Source organism: Amphibalanus amphitrite, unplaced genomic scaffold, assembly GCF_019059575.1.
Source record: "Amphibalanus amphitrite isolate SeventyFive unplaced genomic scaffold, NRLGWU_Aamphi_draft 000014F_arrow, whole genome shotgun sequence".
NCBI lineage: Eukaryota > Metazoa > Arthropoda > Thecostraca > Balanomorpha > Balanidae > Amphibalanus > Amphibalanus amphitrite.
In genome coordinates this window covers 778,293-791,286 of record NW_024881510.1, presented here as the reverse complement: position 1 = coordinate 791,286, position 12,994 = coordinate 778,293, and positions in this window count along the sequence as shown.

Genomic DNA, 12,994 nt, shown 5'->3' with positions numbered 1-12,994 from the left:
TCCTGGGACAAAGCTCGTCTAGAAAAGCGCATTTTTATGTCAAAAATAAAAAGTTGAAAAATTTACCTTTTTCTCAGCCCTCGTATAGTATAAACGATTTTTTATGCTTTCAATGCACACTTATCACCAGCACAGTGACTTGGGGTCACATATAACCATTACCATCGGATTCGGCGTGAAAAATAAGCCATAAAACGTGTCGCACGCCCATGTAGCAGAAATTGAAAACCGTGACCTTTCGTGACCTTGACCCGTACTTAGTATGACCCCTATACACACATGGTACCTTCACTAGGCCTTTGAGGTCATTTTTGGTGAGTTTCGAGCAGCAGCTATCGATTCCGCTGTCCGTAAGCCTAATCATGCAAAACCCCTGAATTTGACCTTTGACCTGACCTTGACCCGAAAGTTGACCTCAATCTTAAAATCTTAAGAGTGCTTTGGGAAGGTCTCGTAGAGACCTTTCGAACGCCGCCTCGCGGGGCTCGATACGACCATTGGTTCTCGAGATAACAGGGGGGGGGGGGTCGGATCCGACCCCCCAGGCTGTCGTGGGTACGGAAACAGCCCAGGCGGTGCCGGGTTAATTCTGTTATCATCATCTCGCCCTCGCTCTAAACATGCCACACGGCCAATGTCTCGTATTGACAGCAGTTTAATAATAATGCATGCATAGATAAGATGCATAGATAAGAAGCTTCCGGCGCCCACACGCTAACCAGAATTTTCATAACTACTTTTTGACCCGTATACCTATTACCTTTGTGTTAGCATCCCATATTTCGAAGAATCTTCTTTAGACCAATAAACATCCATCATGATCTGTTTCAAATTAGAAGAGTTAGACATTTTGTTTTTCTCACAGACAATGACATTACAATAACAAAATAAATAAGACCAGACGTTTCGGACAACAATGTGCCTTCGTGTGGAAAATAAGATATAGGTTTACAATTGATAAAATATTTATAGGTATCGGACGGAAAATATAAAATATTTTATCGATTGTAAAGCCTAGGGGAAAGTGGGTGTATTGCGCCCTCCTAACCAATTGCGCCCACCAACATTCCCACGGATTCAATGGCATGTTTATAATTTTGTGTTCGAAAACATTATTTTCACCACTGGATTGTTCATTTTATGGCCCAAACACTCCGATGAAGCCAATCAGCAAAGCTCATTACGCCATCAAAGATGTTATGGCGTTTTCTTAACCTTTTTGCAGTACTTTGAACCGTTGGCTATAAAAATTTACGTTATTTTTGTGATTTTCAGAGTGATATTTAGAAAGAAAACCCCTTTTTTCATTATATTTCACTGAAACCGTAAACTTCCTGCAACATCTTAATGATAACTTCTATGCTGTTATTAAAAAGTACCTCAATTTTAATTGCGCCCATGGCAATTGCGCCAGGGGGGCGCAAATAGAATAATGGTGAAGCCATTGTATCACGACAGTATGAATGCATCATTAACTGATTGCAATAAAGAAGGAGTTTAATGTCAGGCAAGGGAGCAGCACGCTGTCGTCAGTCCGCAAATTATATCTATCGTCAAACTTATAATGCAACTGCCATTTAGGCTACGACTAGTGGTGTACTTGACAAAATACGACATTTGCAACATGGACTCAGGCGTGAGAAAGGACAGCTATGATAAAAAAGTAAAAACTGATGTCATTAAGTTGTCAAAACGATAAAAATTATTAATTTTGAGAGAACCGATTGAAAATTTAACTGTATAGGCGCATAAGTTCACATATATCTAGTCGGTTACAGTAAACGTTTTCGTTGCACTTTTACAAGCGTACGGACACATGTAAAGTTATCTACCTGGGCAAAAAACATCGCGATTTATATCTACATTTATTATTCATCCAGCCTGAATAACATTATAAATGTTTAAGTAAGCCGCAATGACATTAGACTGCCGGGGTGTATGCATTCCGTCTCATTCACTTAGCCATGTTAAAGTATAGGGCGCAATTGGGTTCTAATTGCGCCATCCCCCTGGCGCAATTTACAGCAGTTGTTGGCAAATGCGCCCGTTTTCATGCTTCTGAAAAAGCAGCTGTCAGAAGCAAACGAAACATTCTTAATTGATCGGGAGGCTCTTAAATCGTAGCCAATGAGCTCCCCTTTGAAATGGTTACCAGTGCATGCTTATATCTCCAGCACTTTTCTTGCAATTAACATTTTTCCTTAAGGTGGCGCAATTCACCCTCCTTCCCCTATATCTTATTTTCCACTGACGAAGGCCCAAACGTCTGGTCTTATTTATTTTGTTATTGTAAATAATAAAATATTGTCATTGTCTGAGAAAAACATGATCTGTTTCGTTTGTAGTTGGAGCTTGTGAGTATTAAAGGGACACTCCCACCTTAACATTATGTAGTTTTGAGTTGAGATAGCCAAATTGGTGGCCATGGCCTGCAAATACCAGTTTGGGCACTCACAACATCGAAAAATGCTTTAATTCGAAGATATGGAATTTCAAACTTGCAGTTTTCGGATTCTAAGGGGCAAATGCATTGGAATGCCCCCTTAGAATTTGTGACGTCAGCGGAGATCTAACTATTTTTAAATCTTAGACTAAAACCATCGTTAACACGTGGTGGTATACGCTGCTTTGCGCGCAACGTCTGCCGCATTTTAAGGCTACCAAATTATTGCTTCCAAATAAAGTCGCTAGTAACAGGGGAGATCCCAAAAAGTAAACAAAAGTAAAAGCCTAATATCTTGAAAACCAGCAAATATTTTTCGGTGAAATTTGGTAGATATTCGTTTCCGCTCTTTCTGAACCAAGGGACACCACTTTTATGCCAATTCATTAACTTTTTTGAAGGCGGGAGGGTCCCTTTAACTAAACACCAAAGACCGAACGCAACTAAACACGCCGAGTGCGGATAAACCGCGCACTGCTCGGAGTTGTAATATCGCGATCTTCTGTACCCACTTTTTGATTATCGACACATCACACAACTGAACAGATTTTCAAAACTTGAAAGGCGTTTGGAAATCCAGGCAAACTTGCCAAAAGGAACTGCCTAAAATTTACTGCTTAGAAATTGTACGCATACATGTCATCGATGACGACACTTGTTAAGTCATTTAAAGGCGTTTGAAGCTTCGAAATAATTCCTAGTTCATTGTGTTCTTGGGAAAAACATTGATTCCATATATGCCAAACTCAGTTTTTTTCTAGTCCAAACGAGTGTCTTGGTTCTGGGATGTGAAGAAGGTCTACTGAAATGATTTTGCTGGTGATGGAATTATATCACTTTAGAAGACACATCAAGAAAAAAAGAACAACCCCGAGGCCCGCTGCAAGTCGCGGTATATAGGTAAATAGCAACAATTTAACATTTATATCATGTTTAAAGTAAATTAATAAAGCTAAAAAATATTAATGTCGAGCGAAAAAAGCAACACTTCCCCATGCACATAATGGCGCGGCAAGTGATAGGTCAGAATATCTAAGCCTTAGCCTTAGCGCCTTAGCTTAGACGGTTCGCGACTGCCGTTTTGGACTAATCTCAGACGCAGAGCTGACAGTTTAGGCCTAAATGAGGCCGGTGCCGGCATGCTAGCCTGAGTCGATAGGCTCTCAGGTGCCTGCCGTTCTGCCCTGAGAAGCACGGGCAGTTAGCGGCTGCCCTGACCTCAGAGCCACAGTTGAGGCCGCCCCGCCCTCGGAGCCACGGGCAGTTAGTGGCCGTTCTTCCCTCAGAACCACGGGCAGGTGCCGGCAGTCCTGGCTCCGCCGGCCCGCGCCGCTGCCGATGCTTAATACAAACAACAGCGGCAACAATAATCGCGGCTTCACATTAGAGCGGAGATCAAAGGGGCCGGCGCCGCGGGCCGGCGGCGGCCGCTTCTGATCTCGGCCGGGCCGGCACTCAGTGCAGCGGCGAGCGGCCAATCAGCGGCGGTGGCCGCGTGCGGGTGCGTGCCGCCATGAGGGCACAGCGCCGCCCTCCGCCGCCCTCCGCCGCCGCTCCCGGGAGCCGGTCTGCGGCCCGAGAACGTCCGCAACGGCTCCGCTTCGCAGTAGGGCTACTTTCTGTATCAATGCAGCCCAATACGTTTTCCTAGATCATGCATTTACAGATTCGCGTAATGCGCAAAAAGCCAATTACACGGAGAGAAAAGCTTTTCCGTAGAAATATTTGTATGCCTGTTTAAAACATCGTTCTCTCCGGTTCATGATTGAGATGAATGGTGAGCGTCCAAGGCGTGGGACGAAAGAAAACCATCAGTTACCGGTATGCACTATGCGTGCAATGACAAAGCCGCACGAGCCGCTCGAGCATGTTACCATTTTGGTAAGGTGAACGAACAAACAGCTTTGTTTGATGTGTGAAACATATTTGGGGAATATCGTTAAATCAGAGATACATATACGAGTACAGGAAAGTATATACCTACTTATAATTTTTATAGACTGGAAATTAATGAGAGGTGGCTGACGAATTCGCTTTAGTTTAATGAGCGTTATGTCGCAGATGTATAAGGCTTGAGCCTCGGAACTGAGTGATTCGAGAGCCTGTTATCATGGTTCCTCAGGGTTCCGTACTAGGTCCTTTGTTATTTCTCATATACTACGACGTCGACATGCCAGATCATCTTGAAAGTCTTACCAAGATTTTCGCCCATGAATCCAAGCTGTTTGGTCTTGTTGAGTCCGCCAGTGATAGACTTCGCCTTAAGGAAGACATCCACAAGGTAGCTGAGTGGTCACAACGCTGGAGACTCCCACTCAGCCCGGACAAATGCAAGGTGCTCCACATGGGTCCCAGGAGCCCCTGTGTCAGCTACAAAATGTTTGAATCTAACCCCACTGCTGTTGACGAGGAAAAGGACTCAGGCGTGACAACAAACAGTGCAATGAAGTTTCATATTCAGACAGCAAGGGTTATGGGCAGCTAAAGAAAACATAAAACAAGCTCCTCGGAATCACCCGCAAGTCGTTTGGAAATATCAGTGAAGAAATTCTTACTCTGTGTTGTTCAGGACCTTGATAAGACCTCACCTGGAATACGGTAGCAGTATATGGGGACCGCCATCGAAGGGAGACCAAAAGAGGATAGAGTTCAGAGACGCGCTACCAAGCTGGTCCGTGAACTACGGCCCAAGCCAATATCGAGACTCAGGGAGTTGGACCTGCCCTCACTTACGTATCGACGCCTACGAGGAGATAAGATCCATGTGCTTGAACTAGTTTTGGATTATTCCTGGCGCCACAACAACAGTTTCTATATTCCCCATCCCTATAATTGACTAAATACTTATATAGGTAATAGCGAGGTGACGTGACTGAACTAACCTGAGGTGACCCTGAGGAAAAATCAGAGATAAACAAGTTGAGAGACCTCTAGACTCTAGAGGATACTAGATCCTGTTCCTGTCAAGGTTTCTCTGGCACTGTGGGTGCTGCAAAATTGCCACATTTTAGGACCGTGTACAGTTTGACTTATAACGGCATAGGTCAGTGACCGGTCCTGATCTGAAAATGCAGTTGGTGTCACAAGATTCGGGGTGAATCAAAGGTCAGGTGTGCCAAATTTCAGCTATATATCTCCTGCGTGTTCAGACCTATCGCGAAAAACCGTATAGGGCGCGGCACCCGTCCTCGCTCTCGACCCCCGAGGGCTAAGTTATTCCTCGCCGGCTGAGGAGGGGCGAAAGGCGAAAGCCATCCTCCTAGGTTTTTTTCACGATTGCTTGGAAAGCGCTAACATGGATAGCTGAAAGCTGACACACCCGACCCTTGCTTCACGTCGGATCTTGATACACCAACTACATTTCAGGTGAGGCTAGGTCACTAAATTATGAGGTCACAACCCGTGCCCTGGTGGGGGGGGCTATTTTTTGCCCCCCCCCCCAGACTTTTCGATATATCTCCAGAACCGCTGCGCCGATCGTCACCAAACTTTCAGTACCCTCCCGGGCATCAATTTTACACATTGTGACCAAATATTTCTCCAAAGATATGATAGGTTGCAAATGACCTCAGAGTGACGTCATGTTCTGCCGTTTTCGGCCCAAAAAAGGCTTCGCGGGAAGAACTGTCAGGCCTATAGCTTTGAAGATACAGAAAAACGTTCAAGACATAAAAGGTGTAGAATTATTAGGGCTACAAAACTGCTATCTCGAAATGTTTAATTTTTTTAATTTTGACCCCCCCCCCCAAAAAAAAAAAAATTGAATGTAATTGCCAAAAAAATTAAAAAAAATCGATTTTCGAAAAAAACGGAATATATGTGATAGCCCCTACCGGCTTCTATTCACATACCAAATTTTAGATCGATAGATAGGTACCTACCTCTTTTTTGGCCAAGTTATAGCGAAAAAACTTCAAAATTGATTACGTCAAATTTTCAACCTCAATTTTGAGCAATTCTAGACCAGGTAGCGCAAAACAAAGACCACCATTAGACTCGCCGTAAAGAGCTGCATCGATACCCAGTCGATACCCGTTTTATGCAAAAATATCAACTTTTAAATTTGACCTTTTTGACCTGATATTGACCTGACCTCCACCAGGAAGTGACCTAAACCGTTCCTGATGTTCTTATAACCAACACCATTGAGTTTGAAATGAAAAATTGGCCATAAAACATGCATCACACAGCCCTAGTAACATTGGGTTCATGTGCTGACCCTTGGTGACCTGACCTGTGACCTGACCTGGTATTATCAGTGACCTCTAATAGCAACATATGTACTAGGCAACTGACGCCCTATCGCTGATTTTCGATAAAATGCGTTTAACTCGATGCGGAATGCGTTTAGGGAATGCGTTTTACGCATTCCCTAGAAGACCCGTGACCGGCAAAACATTTTATCTTTGACCTGACCTGTGACGTCATCGGTGACCCCGAGGTCAATGAAATTTGATTTCTTTCGACGAATTTGACAGGGCTTTCGAACGCCGTTTGAATTTTGCGGATCCGTCCAGTAGTTTCGGAGATACGAGGGGGGGGGGGCAAAAATAGCCCCCTCCTCCCAACAGGTCGCGTTATAAAGAGACCCAACCAGGGCGCGGGTTAAGGAAGCCTCTGCAGTCTGCACGGTTCTAAAATGACGTCAATAAGGTCATTTAGAGTCTTCGTTAAAATAATAACTATCAATCCCATTGAGTTAGCGAGTCGGAAAAGGCCACTAATTGACTCAGGAAGAGCTCCAAAATCGAATGATATGCAATATGACCTCTTTCAATCAACTTCGCGCCCTGAGGTGCTGTGACCTTACCTTGGACTGAGGTCAACACCCTTAAGTTTGATAAGACACGACAAAGGATGGCGTATCGGTATTTTAATAGTATTTTACTTTAAACCATGTCTGTTAGGAAATCAGCCAAAAGAAAAAAAAAGAAAAAACATGTCCACCGATTTATCCTCACCTTTCCTAGCAAATAGGTAACAAACATGAAACATTTCGAGCTTGTGCAGCGTGCTTGTACGAAGAGCATGTTTTTCGGTAGTACCTTATTCTCAGTCATTGATTAAAAGTTATTATTAATAATAGGTACTGGGCTTTTGTGCCCACTACATTTCAAATTAGTAATTATCTTTATATACGTCCTTAGATATTGAACCATTAAATTTTCATTTCCCGAACACCTATATGAGATATTTAATTACACAAGTTGTGCCAAAATCTTCGTAAGGACTTAGCAAGGTGAAATCCTACATTTAAAAACATTGCGAACCGTTTGTTGTATGAAGTCCCGAAATGAAGGAATGTCTTCACATGAAATTAGATATGACACATTCCGGTGATGAAAGTGCCCCGATTGAGCCATATCGATGCATCTGCTGAATAAGACATTCGCTGTACTGGAGAGATATGCGCTCTGACGTGATATGCGGATGAGATATCTGGATACACGCGAGCAGATAATACATCCAGCTCTGCCGCACATTCATCCTATTAGTGAACTATGAGAGCGGGCGGCACGCCGCCTCACCAACAAAATGTTCAGGAATTAACGACTCTTCAAAATCTCCGTTTGTCCGGAGATGAATCCCTCAGCCGCGCGGCTGAGGGAGGTAAGTGTGCGCTCACGAGCGGGCCGGATCAGGACGGCGGCCGATTTCCGGGCTGCACCTCCTCACGTTAGATGCCGGCCCGGATAGTGCCGGCGCCGCGCACGTTACGCCCACGGACTCATTCTGCTAATCAGCGGCGGAGGTCCGGCCGCCTCTGCCGCCGCCGCACCGTCGGCACCCCAGGGAGTCGGCCCGTGTCAATGGGTTCGAGCCGCCCGCCGAGCGGAAGTGCTGCTGAATTAGACAGTGTCTCAGCGGTTCTCACGCTGCGTGGGGCGCCATGGTGGGCGCAGATGTCGCCAAATAGGTACATTAAAAATTGAGGGACCTGCGCCGCCATTATTTCAACCTCAATGTCAATGACTGTAAGGGATGCTATATTTATGCAATTAGTAATGCGCTTAAATGTAAGCACATGCATATCCCATGAACATGTGATGGCGTATTGACGGAGGGCAGTCATGTCATGACCACGTCATGACCAGTCATGACCCACGAGGGTCATGACTTTGTCTTTTCTCAGTCTTTGACTTGACTCTTTTGACTCTTTTCAGCCTAGGTCTTCTGCACTCGCAGTGCCTAGAATTGTCTCGAGACGTTTGAATGTTGGCGCGCCAATGACTGCTCGATGGTAAACGTTTATGTGTTTCCAATCAATGCGCAAATCAGACTCACATATTTATGGTAAACATTTTGACAAGGTGTCATCGTCAGTGGGCATCTAGTCAACATTCATAGCACGTAGGTATTCACAACAAGGCCTATTTATCAATTTATGGTCATCACCGATTATAAAATATGCAGGAATAAGACCTGAGCCCCCTCCCCCTCCCGCATTTCTATCATCCCTGATAATCCGGCGGGCGGCACGCGGCTGCCGAGGTTCCAATGTAGGTATGACAAAGACGCAATGAAGTGCTTTAACAATGCTCGGTTTTTCTTTCATATGAGCCGAGAATGAACCGGTACGGAGAAATGGACGTAAGTGCAAGTCTAAAATGCCAATATTTTTATTTTCCTCATGTTAACATCGATCGACGTTGTTGGCTTCAAAGGCCTACATGGGTTATACCACCTCTTACAGGAAATGTACTTCGTGCTCATTTAAGGTCAGCGTGTGAGGGTATGCATGACCTCAAAGCGATGTAACATGACATTTTCCAGAAAAATAATACCAACAAGGTCTCGCAAATCACTGGTACCGTCCCTAGATTTCGAGAAATCGGGTTCAGCTTCGGCACCACAAGATCACATAAAACGGTGATTGACATTTACTTTTCCGTCCTAATTACAAGGAGTTGCATTCAAATTTTGGGGAAAATACGGACAGTGTTTAAAGCACTGGGTGATGGCATGTGTGTTCGGTGTTGTTTACACCAGCAGCTCTGGTCGGGCGGCGCCAGAACTTATGTCAGCCGGGCTAGATCGTGGGGGTACGTCACGCTTACCCAGTGTCACAGAAGTCCAACACGGACCAATCAAGATGCCTCCAGATCTGATGGCTAAAGATAATATCATGTAACTCGGAATAACACGACAAACAATATCGCATTGCATTGGGGACTTATCGTATTGCGTAAGCATGTCGTCAGTACCCAGTGGAATGGAACATAGGCCTAATTAAAGCTTGTCTGAGTCAGAAATGTAAACTTTGTCAATCGTTTTTCTCTGAGCATTTGCGATTTGACCCGGATTCTGGGCTCCAAATTACAGAGCCACGGAAAATTAGGTGTTTGTCCAAGACCCGTTTTCATGGGCCAGGCCACTGCTGATCAGGATGACCAAGTTTCGGCGGTATGCTTTTCAATCCTCTCATCATAAACAAAATAAATTTTAAGTGGATTTTAAGCGCATTACTTCGTCACTTGACCCCTTTTACAAGTTACAAGTAATGTCTAACTCCACCGAGTCGGCTGATTCATATAAGAAATACCTAGGTGTAGCTACGTGATCCGAATACATTATTACCCTTCAGTGATTCGGATCACAAGCCATGGATATGATATCTTACAGTTGTCCGTTGTCCTACTTCTGAGCGTAGTCGTGAACATACCCCTTAGGTGTAACTTCCGGAGGGAAATGAATTTAAGAAAATGCCTTCTGAGAGCACCAGGTTAAACGACATCCAGGTCAAGAGAATCCTGGCTATAATCATAACCTGTAAACTGAATTGCTCCTTTTTAGAAACGTTTAAAGCTGACATGCTAATAATCGGCATGTTCTGCCGTCCATGCGTGGTCTTTCCGTCAGACTTTTAAAGTTGTTCTGTGTTCAGTTTAAACCAGAAACAAATTGTTCCTTGACATGACACATGTACCTATATACCTACTAAGCCGCCAAGGCAATTTCAGTACAGGTATTTGCTTAGTTTTACGGTAATGCAAGGTTTGGGTGCAATACGTTCGTTAAACTGCAAGTCTTATTTTGTGTGTGTCGTGTTCCAAAAGTGGTAGCTTAGTGTCCATATATCTACTCTTAATAATTCACATGAATCATCAAAGTTTTAAGTTATCTGCTACATCGCAAAGCACGGATCCATCACTTACAAGTAGGTAGATGCATTTTCGCAGGAATGGTAGAAGATCGCCTACGCTCCATCAATTCAAGAGTGGCCTCACTTTGCCATGACGAAAACAAAAATAAGCACTGCTTGCGGCCTCTATTTTTATTCTGTCCGGCATTCTAGCCTCCATTGCGGAACGTGTTCAGATATTTACATAAATGGACTGAAGTCGCGCCGAAACTACCTCCAGTTCCGCTGCCGTCCGCACGTTTCCTCGTATCGGGGGTTTCCTTTATTGTCCGTAATATTCTTTTCGTGGAAACACCGACCAGGAAGGACGACACTCAGTGATATGCTTTCACTCTAATCCACTCCCGCCCTCCTTTATCGATGTTTTTGTCAAACATGGCTAGCCGGGAAAAAGTATGTGACCGCGTTCGCTGTTGCATCAGTTACCTGTGCCGGTGCCGCCGGTGCGGCCGGCCCGGCGCACGTGCCTTTGAAGTGAGCCCGTTAGTGCGCGGCGCGGCGGCGCCCTGTGCCGATCGCGGCGGCCGGCATCTTCACACGGCCCCCTCACCTGGAAAACAGGCCCGCTTTTCCGCGCCGAGCGCCGTATTGTCCGGCGCCGCGGCGCCACCCCGCTGCCCGAGAGGTCGGCCACCGACAGCCCGGTCACACATACCGGCTCAAAGGGCGGCCGCCGCAGCATTTTATCCAACTGCTCCGACACTACTAGATTCGTTTGAGGTATTAGCCTGCCAGCGGTTTGCTCAAGTTTGTCCCCATGCCATGAGAAGGAAGTGCGGGCCACACTAAAGACCCGGCCAGGACACCGAATTATATGATATGCGGCCTTCATTTGGCGTTAATAATCAGGTAAAATGGAACATGCTTCTAAGCACAGTAAAATTCTGTAATATTTCTTAAGTCAATATGTTATTCCAACCGTTGCATGTTAATTCAATTGTGACAAAATGGGAAATTTCTGGAATCGGAAGCAATCACAAAAACGTCATGTTGCGTAGACTCAAGCATTTACTTCCTGAAAGGAAAATCCGGGTATTCCGTACAATCATTTATACCTCACCTAAACGGTAGGTATCACGTTGACCCAAGACGACCAGCTCCCCTTCAGGATCTACATAGGGGAAGCGGGGGTAACACCGCCCCCCTAAGCTTTTAGCCATAATTAGAGAATATGTGTGAAGTCTCTTGGTAGTTATTGTCTTGGTTACAATATTTAAACATTTTCTCACGTGTTTTAGGTACTTATTTTGCATGCTCCTAAAAGGTTTTCATGTATCACGACTTTTAAAAATACCTTGCATATTTGCTGCCTACAAATTGTGTGGGTAACCCCGCCACCGGTGTTGATGTTAACCCAACCCATTCCTACGAAAGCTTTTAATTGTTCAAAGATCGCGTGCGATGAGTTTCCTGTCCGTAAGTGGTAATTTTCGCAAATAATCGGTAATGGACACCTAAATAGGTATAGGTTCATCAGCTGCTTGCCAGTTTTATACAGCTGGCAAGTGCTTGGTCGGGATGCATGAAAAATATAAAGTAAAAAAATCAAATAAGCTGCTTTTTCCCGACTTAGGAACATCTACGAACATAAATAAAGCGTGTCTTTGGAGTTTCATCACTTATCACGCTACAAACAGGAAACACCGCAACCTCAATTGGGGTAACACCGCCACGGGGTGGCGGTGTTCCCCAATAAGTGATCACAAGCAAAAATCGCCAGCGGCGAGAATGTACTACACGGTTCAAGCAAACCTATCTTACTGGACAAAGCCGATCAGTTATTTTTCGATGTAATCAAGTAAATCAAAATGAGTCTCTACTTAAGGACATTCAAAAGTGCTCCCAACTCATCGATTTTTTATAAGAGAATGTGCATTTTTCTTTAATTGCCCACATTGGGCTTCGATTACACTGAAACACCGGAACACAAATCAGAAGACACTTACCTTCGTGCGGTTAATAGGAAATAACGGATTTTTACACTTCACATTTCATACTTTCGCCGCCAGATGGGGTGGCGGTGTTTCCCACAGTGGCGGTGTTACCCCCGCTTCCCCTATATCGAGTCCGGTGCAACTTCACTGCCCTGCGCCACCGGTCCTCAACCATCTCCGCAGGCCCAGCTTGGGCCCGGAGTTTGTCTGGTAAACCAAGACTAATTTAAAAAATCCCAGACTCGTCATAAAGAATAAGATATATGACAATGAGACATATGAGGAATCTGCTGTCGATATAAAAAACCGGAGTTTTGACATGTACATACAGACAGCTATAGCCGCTCGGCGCTGCGCTGCCGCCGCGTTCATACAGAGCGGTGGATAGACTGCGCCGCAACACATGGAGCGTTGCGGCACAGCCTATATACGGTCTCCGTGCTGCATTCAGAGTGCAGTTTCGATGATCAATGA